The 13,355-nt window shown below is 38.9% G+C and overlaps 1 protein-coding gene across 1 annotated transcript in view; it reads left to right on the top strand.

Moving 5' to 3' along the window:
• Positions 1–10,169: 10,169 nt before the first annotated feature.
• The window catches only part of LOC131542279 (uncharacterized), an 87,486-nt gene continuing 84,300 nt past the window's right edge, over positions 10,170–13,355 (top strand). Inside the window, exon 1 of the mRNA XM_058778797.1 lies at positions 10,170–10,872. The gene's annotated coding sequence lies outside the window, so the exon portion shown is untranslated. The remainder of the gene's footprint in view (positions 10,873–13,355) is intronic.

The following is a 13,355-nucleotide window of genomic DNA, read 5'->3' on the forward strand; positions in this document are numbered from 1 at the left end:
AAATTAATTTCTAATTACAACACTGAAATAAAAATGTAAAGCCTGTACAAATACCAGAAATCGTGAATAATATAAATAATTGGGAATCATGTAAAAAAAAATTACAGATAAATTAAAAACAGTGCACATTTCATTTATCTATTATAACATATATGTAGTTCCCTATCGAATGGTAACTCCCCTTGCATCGTCATGACTCCTGTTTACTCTGTTACTGAAGCCAGATTGGTTAACGTTTGTGTAACTGCACGGACCAATGGTGCAATGGGGGCATCTTGCTATATAAGTCGGCCCAGAGTGCCATTTCATCAGAATCTTCTCCTTCAGCGACGAGACCATCTTTTCTTTGACTCTGCAAGAAGACGAAGAAAAAAGAAGCTTACCTGCTCTACGCTGCTCTTCACCGCTCCCGCCATTGAATCCAGCCCTGGCAGCCCTAGCATTTCCAAGTGCGTTGTTTCAAATGCCGCTTCGTGAGTGTAGCTCATGCAGGGCCTTCCTCATGACAGCGACCTGCTCTGTTCATGCCAGAGGTCCACGAGGAGCTCACTAAAACCTGGTGAGCTCCTTACTTGGCGTGTGTGAACCCCTGTACTGCAACCACTGTTGACGGCGCTGAGGAAAAGGGGTATTCCAAGCTCCCCCATCATTCTCGGAGCTCCGAACGGCCACGTATTTGGCTCTGCGCGCTACCAAGGCAACGACGCAGGCGGTGGGTAAGGCCATGGCCAACCTGGTGGTGCTGGAGCGCCACCTGTGGCTGAACCTAACGGACATCAGGGACGTTGAGAAAATGACCTTCCTCGATTCCCCAGTTTCGCCCAAAGGACTCTTCGGTCCAGCTGTGGACGGCTTTACGGAGCGCTTCTCCGAGGCACAGAAGACGTCACTTCCTGCCTAAGCGCTCCAGTCTGGCAACTGTTTCAAGCCACCCCAAGCCAGCGTCCACTCAGCAGCCTGCTAAACCAGCGCAGACTCAGCTCTCAACGTAAGCCGGAGCCGGGGCTTCAGCAGCGCCCCAGGTCGGGAAAGAGGTACCCCTTCCCCAAGCGTCAGGGCCCATGCCCTTGCGTAACGCTGGATCCTGGGCCTCAGAAGCCATCCTGATCTGTGTGTGGAGAGGAAAAGGAGAGGGATAATTCTTGCGGACGCCGGAATCCCCTAAAGACAGCTCGCAGTTATTCCCCACCCCTTCGAATGCCTTCGAATGTGTTTTAACAGGGCACGTCCTGTCGTTTCAGTGTGTGCCCCAAACTACCGCTGTGATAGTGGACCCACATACAATAAAGAGCAAATTTCCTCTCCCTACACTCACACATGTCAGTTCTCCCCCTGTTGGTGGTGAACTGTCATCAGTAAAGCCTCTCGTACATGTCTGCTCTCCCCCTTCGGGCAGAGAGCACTCATTACTAAAGGCAAAAACACTCATGATGGCTATCTCCCCGCACGGCGAGTTGCCCTTGACGAAGATGTTCACAAATGTCATTTCTCCCCCTGCAGGCGTCGATACATCATTGATAAAAATAGAACCTCTCGCCTCGTGGCTGCCGGCTTGGGAAGCCATCCCAGGAGTGTCAAGTTGGGTTCTAAAAACCATAGAACGAGGTTACTCGCTCCAGTTCGCTCGCAGGCCGCCTCCATTCAGAGGCGTGGTGCAGATCTTCGTGCAGGACAATGAATCCCACGTTCTCCGAGCCAAAGTGCACACACTGTTTGCAAAGGGTGTCGTGGAAGCAGTCCCCTTAGCGGACAGCGAGTCAGGCTTTTACAGCCGCTACTTCCTCGTTCCCAAAAAAGATGGTGGGCTTTCCGGCTCTCAGACTTCTGAATCAAGCCCTCATGCGACGGCCGTTCAGGATGTTAACACTGAATCAGATCCTCGCGCAAATTCGGCCCGAGGACTGGTTCCTATCTGTGGATCTGAAAGATGCTTACTTTCACATCCAAATAGCGCCCTGTCACCGAATGTTCTTGAGATTCGCGTTCGAGGGAATGGCCTATCAGTACACAGTCCTTTTGTTTGGACTGTCCCTGGCCCCCCGCACTTTTACGAAATGCGTGGACTTCTTTGGACTCTTTCCCCTTTCCCTTTCCCCTATTGAACTACATCGACAACTGGCTAATGCTAGCCGACTCAGAATGGCAATTGATCGCTCACAGGTCGTTGTTGTTCAACCACCTAGAGCGCTTAGGGTTGAAAATCAACCCATCCAAGAGTTTTCTGTTTCCCAGACAACGAGCATCCATTCTGGAAACAGTCATAGACTCTGTGCAAATGCGGGCTTGGGTTACGCCGGAACGCTCCCTGACTATCCAGCGAGCAGCGGCATCCTTCAAGCTGGGGACCTCGCGTCCCCTCAAAGCATTTCAGAGGATGCTCGGCCTCATGGCCGCTGCCTCCTCAGTCATTCCTCTGGACCTGCTACATATGCTCCAATATTGGCTAAAAGCCCGCGTTCCGTCCCACGCCTGGTGCCTGTCATGTCAAGGTAACCTGCCACTGCCTTAAAGCTGTGGCCCCTTGGACAACTTCTCGCCTGTTTCAGTCAGGCGTTCAGCTGGGGACGACCTCCAAGAGGAAGGTGGTCACGACAGTCGCTTCCAGCTCTGCGCGAGGGCAAACCGGCGTACGGCTCCTGGACGACCCACGAGTGACGCCTGCATTTCAACGGCCTCGAAATGATGGCTGTTTGTCTGGCCCTGAAGACCTTCCTGCCAGCCTTAAAGGGACATCACGTCCTAGTCCGGTTAGGCAACACAGCGGTGGTGGCCTACATCAACAACCAAGGCGGCCTCAGGTCATGTCCCCTTCACATGATGACTCGACATCTCCTACTGTGGGCACAGAAAGAATTCCTCTCACTACGAGCGGTTCATGTGCCGGGCAGACTGAACCAAGGAGCGCATATGTTGTCAAGAGACAATGTAGCTCTGGGGGAATGGAGACTACATCCCCAGACGGTTCAGAACACCCGTCTGTATGCATTCCCTTCGATCGCCCTGCTACCCCAGGTTATCAGGCAAATCAGAGAAATAAAATGCTCTCTCCTCTTCGTGGCCCCCCTCTGGAGGAACCAAGTTCCTAAATAGGCTTTCCATTGAGGGGAAAAAATAAGTCTGGTTTCGCACTGTGTCACGCATGCACCACACACACACACACTCTGCTCAGGTCCAGAGACACGATATAGCATGGAGCGGATCACATGCGCGAGTCGCGCAGACCACAAAACATATCGGACCTATTTAAATTCTACACAGAATGCTATATTTTATAGCAATATGGATGAGATTGTGGCTGTCATACCCTGTCAAATGTGGCTTTACGGTGCTCAACGGATCTGGACGGCTTTAGGTCAAGCTGTGATAAACGAATGCTACTGGCCAGTGGCGGTTTTTGGCATGGGCGAACCGGGCAGCTGCCCAATAGGCTTTCTATTGAGGGAAAAAAGAAGTCTGGTTTTGCGCTGTGTCACGCACGCACCACACACACACTCTGCTCAGGTCCAGAGACACGATATAGCACGGAGCGGATCACATGCGCGAGTCGGCGCAGACCACAACACGTATCGGACCTATTTAAATTCTACACAGAATGCTATATTTTATAGCAATATGGATGAGATTGTGGCTGTCATAGCTGTCTTTAGAAAATGTTCGATGTCATTTTCATTTCATCTTGCATGGTATATGCCTGATTAAGCAGCGTTTGTAAGCTCAGCACTGCTTGTGCACAGCCCAACAGCCGTTTCCGGGGAAACCTCTAGTTCTCCCGCTTTAAAGCACCTCCTACTGGCAGAGAATGAATTTGCATTTTTAATAAGTCCATCCAAGTAGTTATCACTGCATCTCAGTCCGTCTGATTTACGCAGCAAACATATTTTGCTTGTTATCAAATCATAATCTACTCTAGAGGGACTTAGCTGTTGTTACTGATTGTATTTGGATGTCTACCGGAAGTTAAGTTAGGGCCACAAAAGCGCACATGCGCAGTAACGTTTGTTTATGTTGTTGCCGTTGAAACCGTCTATACTCGGTTCTTATGTGTTTGTTGTTATCCCGCAAATTCTAAACTTATGGCAAAACATATATGGTAACAATATGGCCCATATCTGTTCAGCCATGCCTTTTATTGTGGCCAGCCTAAGGCAGACCTGTGCAATAATCATGCTGTCTAATCAGCATCTTGATATGCCACACCTGTGAGGTAGATGTATTATCTCGGCAAAGGAGAAGTGCTCACTAACACAGATTTAGACAGATTTGTGAACAATATTTGAGAGAAATAAGCCTTTTGTGAACATAGAAAAAGTCTTAGATCTTTGAGTTCAGCTCATGAAAAATGGGGGCTAAAACAAAAGTGTTGCGTTTATAATTTTGTTCAGTGTACATATATACATACATACATAAATATGAATATAAATATAAACAATCTGTTGTAGAATCCAAGGCCACTAGGAGCGTACTATAAACTTTAGAACATGAAAAAAAAAAACTTTTGGTGAATTAGTTTTTAATGAAAATATTTGTGTGATGTACATACAGTAAGGGTGTTACTGTCAAAATTTCAAAAACATTTCTAAGATTATGTACAGTAAGGGTGATATTGGCAGAGTTTCACCTGTAGTAAGTCAGTCTTGTAACTACAAACGTACTACAACCTTTGGAATATGAAAAAACCCTTTTGATGAATTATAGTAATTTTTTAAAGAAAATAATTGTGTACTGTACGTACAGTAAGGATGATATTGGCAAAATATCACATGTAGTAAGTCAGTCTGTCCACTAGGAATGTACTACAATCTTTGTAACATAAAAAAAACCCTTTTGGTGAATTACAGTAATTTCTTTCCAAGATTAATTATGTACTGTATGTACAGTAAGGAAGATATTGGCAAAATTTCACATGTAGTAAGTCAGTCTTATAACTACAAACGTACTGCAACCTTTGTAACAAAAAAAAACAAAAAAACATTTTGGTGAATTACAGTAATTTTCCCCCAAGATTAATTATGTACTGTATGTACAGTAAGGAACATATTGGCAAACTTTCACGTGTAGTAAGTCAGTCTTGTAACTACAAACATACTACAGCCTTTGGAACATGAAAAAACCCTTTTGGTGAATTATAGTAATTTTTAAAAGAAAACAGTTGTGTACTGTACATACAGTAATAGAGATATTGGCAAAATTTCACCTATAGTAAGTCAGTCTGGCCACTAGGAATGTACTACAACCTTTGGAACATGAAAAAACCCTTTTGATGAATTACAGCAATTGTTTTCTAAGAATAATTATGTACTGTATGTACAGTAAGGGTGATATTGGCAAAATTTCACCTGTAGTAAGTCAGTCTTGTAACTACAAACATGCTACAACCTTTGGAACATGAAAAACACTTTTAGTGAATTATAGTAATTTTTTTTAAGGAAATAGTTGTGTACTGTACATACACTAATAAGAGATATTGGCAAAATTTCACCTGTAGTAAGTCAGTCTGGCCACTAGGAATGTAAATCAACCTTTGGAACATGAAAAAAACCCTTTTGGTGAATTACAGTAATTGTATTCTAAGAATAATTATGTACTGTATGTACAGTAAGGGTGATATTGGCAAAATTTCACGTGTAGTATGTCAGTCTTGTAACTACAAATGTACTACAACCTTTGGAACATGAAAAAAAAAACAATTTGGTAAATTAAAGTAATTGTTTTCTAAGCATAATTATGTACTGTATGTACAGTAAGGGAGATGTTGGCAAACTGTCACCTGTAGTAAGTCAGTCTTGTAACTACAAACGTACTACAACCTTTGGAACATAAAAAAAAAAAACCTTTTTGGTGAATTAAAGTAATTGTTTTCTAAACATAATTATGTACTCTATGTACAGTAAGGGAGATATCGGCAAAGTTTCACCTGTAGTAAGTCAGTCTTGTAACTTCAAATATACTACAACCTTTGGAACATGAAAAACTCAATCTTGATGAATTACTGTATTTCCCCCCCCCCAAAAAAATATTTATACATAGATTAGGGGAGGTATTGTCTAAGGCGACATATTGGCTAAATATTTTCAGTCAATTTGCCCACAAGTCATTTACTATGGCTTTGTAAACATAATTTGTATTAATTATTGGACTTCGTTTTTTACTGAGAGGTAAATTTGCAGACGGTCCCTAAAGCAGCCTAGGCGAATATCCAGCGAATATCAAACCTAAAATTTACTTTACCTCGCTAACGGATTCACCTCAGAGAAAAGAAGTAGTGATTTCATTTAGCTTGTATATCACTATTCATCTTCCGTTACAACTATGTACCGTTACTTCCTGGTTGTAGATAAGCCAGCTCAGTCATTTCCGGTCAAGTGTACTGTGCAGTAAGAAGAGCGTCCTTCACTCGTTTCTCTACATAATCCATTCACATTTAGGAGAAAAGTTTTGTTTGTCTATGATGACCAAACTTCCACATATTCCACTTCAGGAATGACAAAATGAGAATGTTAAATTTACGCGAGGAAATCCGTTAAATCATGCCTCGAGTCATTGCTATGATTGACAGCGGCAACGGAATGAATCACCTGACGAGCTGATGTCAAAATAAAGCTGTGCATTAAGTGATTCAGACTAAATTCAGACTAACAAAACTACAGGTCTGTGTTGGATAAAACTTAAACGATGTAGCCCCAGATAGCAAACTGACATCGAATCAACGTAGAATCGATGTTTCTCGCGGCGTCGAAACGACGTTGATCTCCGACGTCGATCCGGCATCAGTTTGCTCATCGGGGTAATGTTGATCCGACGTCAGGCGCTCCATTCAAATCTAACGGAAAATCGACGCAATTGGTTGACTTACCTAACGTTGAATCGACGTTGATTTTCGGTTGGTTGAAACGACGTCATAGAATCAACAGGTATTCAACATAAAATCGATCTAATTGGTTTGCTTCACTAACGTTGAAACGATGTTGATTTCAGTTGGTAAACCGACCTTATACAATAAACGTTTTCTGCTCCTTTTAGAAATCTCACATACTTCATAGATAAATTAGCCTGTATTATGTAATAATTTATTAATAATATACTAAACACATCACATTCAGTCATAATTTCTTTATTATTTATACAATACAGCTTGTAAACAGTTACAAATAACGTTACATGATTAGCACAAACCATATAACATTTACATTTACAATCAAATACACACAAAGAGGTATTAAGTAAATTATAGTCAAATACAAGCAAGAGAGGCGTCAGGAATAACTGTATTTAATATTTGTGAGATTTTAGGAACTAAACTTACCGAAAACAGTAAAAACAGCAGCGAGAAACGGAGCTTCCTGCTTGTCAGTTGTTGTGTTGCCGCTCCGTTTCCATGGCAACTCCCTCTGCTCCAGTGTTTGAACCAACGCGGCTCGAACGTTCAGCACGCACGCATTAAAACACGTCACAGTCACGCAGAATTTACATAAATAATCATATAAAATTAGAACATTGCATAAATAAATAACTTAAATCTAATTAAATTATTATTAAATCATACATTTAATTTATTTAAATGTAGTTCTATGACACCCTGCACGTTATTGTCGGATAAAGCAGTACTTTTATATATATATAATATATATATATATATATATATATATATATATATATATATTTATTTTTAATGAACACTCAACCACCTTATTTTATTAGAAAGCCTGCTTGCATGTAGACCAGGGGTGGGCAATTAATTTCTTTAAGGGTCCAAGAGAAACTTGGTCAGTTAAGAGGGCCAGATCAACACACCTAACTAGATTCTTTATAATAAATAAATAACAAAAAAAAAAAAACAGTAAATGAATGAAAATGTGAAGCAATATTTTATGAACGTTCACAAAAACAGTTTTGAAATTGCAAAAAAAACAACAAAACAAAAACAAACAAAAAAACAGTGTTTCAAAAACTAGCATCACAACTTTGGACAAAAAAAGGAAGTACCTGTATTTCAAAGACCAGCATCACATTAGATCAATTCCAGCTTTATTGACGTGACATTCGCAGCCAAAACATAAATTCTCATATAAATAGGCTATTAGACCCGTGTTGAACCATCTCTTTATATTTTTCTAAATTCCCTAAAATAGAGTCTAGACTTCAAAAAAGAATCAGTCTATGAACGTGTTTTATATTATTTATTTATATACGAGTTTTGGGGGAGATAACATAGGCTATTTTGTACGATTTACAATGCACAAGCCATAAGCAGCAATATCTGCCGGATGTAGAAAGGTCTATTCATACATTTTTTTATTTTTTTATTTATTTATTTTTTATTTTTTTGCGTGTGTGTGTGTGTTTCAGAGGGAAAATCAATGTAGCTTAGTCAACGTGATCTCTCCGTTATGGACTTGACAGTTCTAAGAGCGGAGACGGGTAGCTATTTAATAGAGCTGCCCCCAACAATTTAACTAGTCGTTCATTTAAGCCAACTAGGCCTAATCGCATGTTTATCCAAAGTTTATAATCCACAGTGAGCCTTAATTCCGCGCTCAAGCACACGCATAAAGTTTGCCACAAAGCACAGGAAAAAGTCGCCAAATGATTATGAATGTGTCGGGAAAAAAGTAGTAATTTTAATTATTTATTAATATGAGTTGGGCCTATTATGAGTTTCGAACTGATGTCGTTTCATTATTAGGAAGAAAAAAAAAATGCAAGTGATCTCGCGACCGCCCCGTCCTGCATTCCACACTCCACACAAACATCTGAATATGGGCCAGTAGACCTACTAGAACACATAGGTTTATTAACATAATTCACCAGTCTACACCCGAGACAGATGCAGTTATAACTTAAAACTGAAGCTATTTGAGTTTTAAAATGATAATGCCTATCCTATACATGCCAGCGGTGTAAAAAATATCTGCAGAAAAAAATAACAAAACATTCGACAAAGCTCGAGTTAAAATGTTTTGTCATTCATTGTTTTTAAAGCTTTCATCTTCCGCTAATATTTAGAGACAGACGGATAAATATAAAATAACGAATAAAACTATTTAGTTGCCCGGGTACAGTTACAGGCCTGTTCCACTCTGTGAGAGTGCAGGCGCAGATCTCCGATTCCTCTGACCAATTTTCAGCCTGTATCAGTTATGATTTCGATCAGATATGCGTCGGCTGTGTCGGTTGATAAGCCAACGTGGTTTCGACGTTGAATCGATGTTTCATTTTCGACGTAATAATGTTCTGATGTACCGACCAAATAATGAACGTTGATTCAACATCGAAATTTGATTGACGATCGATACTGACCGTTACAACCAAAAATCGACGTTGATTCTATGTCAGTTTGCTATCTGGGGCCTATATTTAAATTAAATCTAAACATTTCAAAATACTGAATGCATTATTTATTTGTTATACCAACTTATTTAATTTGTAGCCTATTTGACTGTGAATTTGTGACTTCCTGCACTTGCTATAGCCTACTTTATACTTCAGTGCGAAGTATTTGTTATAATATTTATTTTATAAAAATCAAAAGACGTGAAAAACTGTTGAAATGGCAGCTGCAGCCAATGTGATCCTATACTGCCATCTCTTGGTTATAACGGTAATTTATAATCTTAAAAAGTCTATTTTTCGCCGAGACACGTTTTTAGCATATTTCTTCATGTTGTCTTCATGAATGAAAACTGAACCTTTAATAATGGGAATTTTACCACACAGAAATGAGAAACCATGGCTTAAAATTTTATAAGATTTTAAAAATGTGTTCATGGCTTTGAAGGTAAGATATTGATTAATCGAGAATACCATTACATCGTTTAAGAGATTAACCTAACTGCCTAAACAGGTATGATAGTGTTTATTTGTCAGCATTTAAATGCACAGTTATACTGACGTGGGTACTTTCCTGGACTCTGCATATAAAATTATATGTTCTTTAATAACATGAAACTGTATGTTAATTCCACAATCATTATTTACAATGTTGTTATTATTTTGTTTCTCAGTTTCTGATAAGAATGAGGCAGGAGATGTTTCTGTGAGAGTCTCTATAGTTTCATCAGACGCACGCGCCTGGACCTAAGTTAACTTCCGGTCTGTTTGTTTATCGGTCTTGTTAGTGGCGCCGGCTATAAACACAGTTAAAGTGATGAGTAATGAAGTTGGGCTCAGGTTGTTGTGCTGTGGGATGTGTTTCCCATACATTTGTTTATTTGTGGCGACCCGCCACAATATCAAAACTGACCGATTTTCCAAAAGGCTTCGTTGAATAAACATGAGCACATAACGCACGTTTAAAAATCAAACGAGGCGCAGGTGTTTTTATATCACTGTATTTCTGAAGGAACACTGTCTTTAGAAAATGTTCGATGTCATTTTCATTTCATCTTGCATGTTATATGCCTGATTAAGCAGCGTAAACTCAGCACTGCTTGTGTACAGCCCGACAGCCGTTACCGGGGAAACCTCTAGTTCTCCCGCTTTAAAGCGCCTCCTGCTGTCAGAGAATGAATTTGCATTTTTAATAAGTCCGTCCAAGTAGTTATCGCTGAATCTCAGTCCGTCGATTTACGCAGCAAACATATTTTGTTTGTTATCAAGAGGGACTTAGCTGTTGTTACTGATTGTATTTGGATGTCTACCGGAAGTTAAGTTTGGGCCACAAAAGCGCGCATGTGCAGTAACGTTTGTTTATGTTGTTGCCTTTGAAACCGTCTATATATAACACATAAAATGAGCTTCACCGGAAGATTACGAGCTGGCTTGTCTTTATCCGGAAGTTCTAAATAGCGCTCTGTGCATATGGTCAATTCCGAGTGAACTGCGAGTCTGCGAAGAGTCATGAACGCGCGCCGTCCAGACCAACGAACGGCCAAGGTAAGGATTTTCATTAAATATATATTTTTTCCCACCAAACCCTACCAGACACAATAGTGAGAGTGTAATGTTTGTGTTTGAACACTGTGCGTGACAGCACACGCAGGCTGATCGCGATTTTGACTGTTCTTCCTGAAAAAACCCCCCAAAAAACACATAAAACATATTTCTACAAACTATTCGTGCCATCGACCTTATTTGAATTTCGTGGGAGGAAAAACCTTGCATTGTTTGATGTTATTTTTATGTTATGTGAACAATTTTATATATTAATTTTGTTTTACTGTACACCTGTGACACACCTTAAAGGGATAGTTCACCCCAAAATGAAAATGTGCTGTTAATTTTTTATTCATTCTCAGGATATGACTTCTTGATATCAACAATTCAGCAAACTAGTTAAAATGATATCAACAAACTAGTTAAAATGCTAATTCTTGATATCAGGAATTAGATTTCCACTAGTAACAATGGCTATTTTTGATATCAGCAATTGCATTTCCATTAGTAACAATGTTAATTCTTGATATCAGCAATTAAATTTCTACTAGTAAAAAATATTATTCTTGATATCAAGAATTTATATCATGGTAATGGCAATAGGCAAGCCGTATTGACTTTTATTAATTCGCAGGAAATGAATTCTTGATATCAACAATTGTATTTTCACTAGTTAAATGTCACCATAGGCTGCCATTCAAAATCAATTGTTGATATCAAGAATTAATTTCTTACTAGTTGAAATTCCAATTTCACATATCAGAAATACAATTCTTACTAGTAAAAATGTCTATTCTTGATATCAACAATTTAATTCTTGATATCAACAATTTAATTGTCACTAGTGACAATGTTAATTTCTGATATCAAGAATTAAATTGTTGATATCTTCCCAATTGTTGATATCAGAAATACATTTTCAGATATCAAAAATGAACATTGTCACTAGTGACAATTCAGCTGTTGATATCAAGAATTAAATTGTTGATATCAAGAATTAAATTCTTGATATCAAGAATTAAATTCTTGATATCAAGAATAGACATTTTTACTAGTAACAAATTAATTATTGATGTCAACAAAGCCAGTTGATATCTGAAATTGCCCTTGCAACTAGTAAAAATACTTTTACAGATATCTAGAAATGCCATTTTTACTTGTAAGAATAGCTATGGTAATGAGTTAATGAATATTAATGAGTTCTGGTTTTCCCATAATCCTCTTTTTAGCGTCAGCACTGGCCAAAGATGGCGGAAGAACGTCCAGCAGAAACGGCTCCTTTATTTATTTGTTTTGTCAATGAAACATGAAATTATGGCTGGATTTATTTATTTATTTATTTATTTTTGTTAATTGTTAAAAATAAAGTAATTTTATCCTGTTTCTTTTTATTGGCCACTAAGTCCTTCGGATAATTAAAGGAAAAATGAACAAGGCATTAATTTAGCTATAAAAAAAAAAATAATAATGTCGTTTTTTCATATGTTTATTTTTGGTTTCATTACACTTTCTTCTAATACATCCAAAAAAAAAAAAAAATACAACCAAAATGAAAAATAAAACATAATACTGCATCATACAAAGTTTGAATGTTTTGCTGGAATTTTTTTTACATTTTTTTTTAAAATATCGTTGTATTTAGGCCACATGGACGAGTTGGAACATGTTAATTTATAAAAACGTTTGGAGCACTTTTGTTTGTTAAATGTAAGTTTGTTTTTTGTTTTTTTAAGTAACGACCAAGCGGCCAGCAGCAGACAGTGAGCTGATCAGAGCCTATGTTTGATCAATTTAGCCTTCTCAAATCATCATGACTTGCCTAAAATAAAATCTATAGATATAAACAGTTCAAGCATATCACAATGTTAGTTTAAATGTTTGAACTATATAAATGTGCGCTAGGTGTATATCTAATCGTTTGTGTGAAGAGTGGAAGCTGAAGCGCACTTTGCAGGACATGGAGGCGCCAGAGCGGTCACTTGCATTTTTTATTGATAGTGGAAACAACTTAAAATACGCCGTAATTTTTGCTCATAAAGGTAAGAGTAACATTATTCTGAACTGTAAAGGGTCTACTTTCATTTGTGTGCATTCACAATATCAACAAAACGTTGTGCTTTTATAAAATAAATAGGAAAACAGAGGATGAGCTTGCCGTCTCGTCTTTAATAGGAGCACTTCACAATGATGAACTGAAACTCAACGAATTGAGTCACAAATATGATAAATATATCTATAGAAAGCTTTAAATTACTACTTTAAAAGGAAATAATTCAAATCGAAAACAAAAACTCTTTCATTATGTAATCCATAAATTTTAACACATGGGTGGAATAATTCATAATTATTATTGCATTTGTTCACAATCCAAAGAATCCCAACTCAGCATTGAGCTAGCTGCTAGCCGCTAGGGGGCGTTGTTTATTTCGCGCTCAGTGCGCCCTCTTCCCTCGTGTTTGGAAAGGCATAGGGCGAATTCCAAA

This window comes from Onychostoma macrolepis, chromosome 06 (genome assembly GCF_012432095.1).
Source record: "Onychostoma macrolepis isolate SWU-2019 chromosome 06, ASM1243209v1, whole genome shotgun sequence".
Lineage (NCBI taxonomy): Eukaryota > Metazoa > Chordata > Actinopteri > Cypriniformes > Cyprinidae > Onychostoma > Onychostoma macrolepis.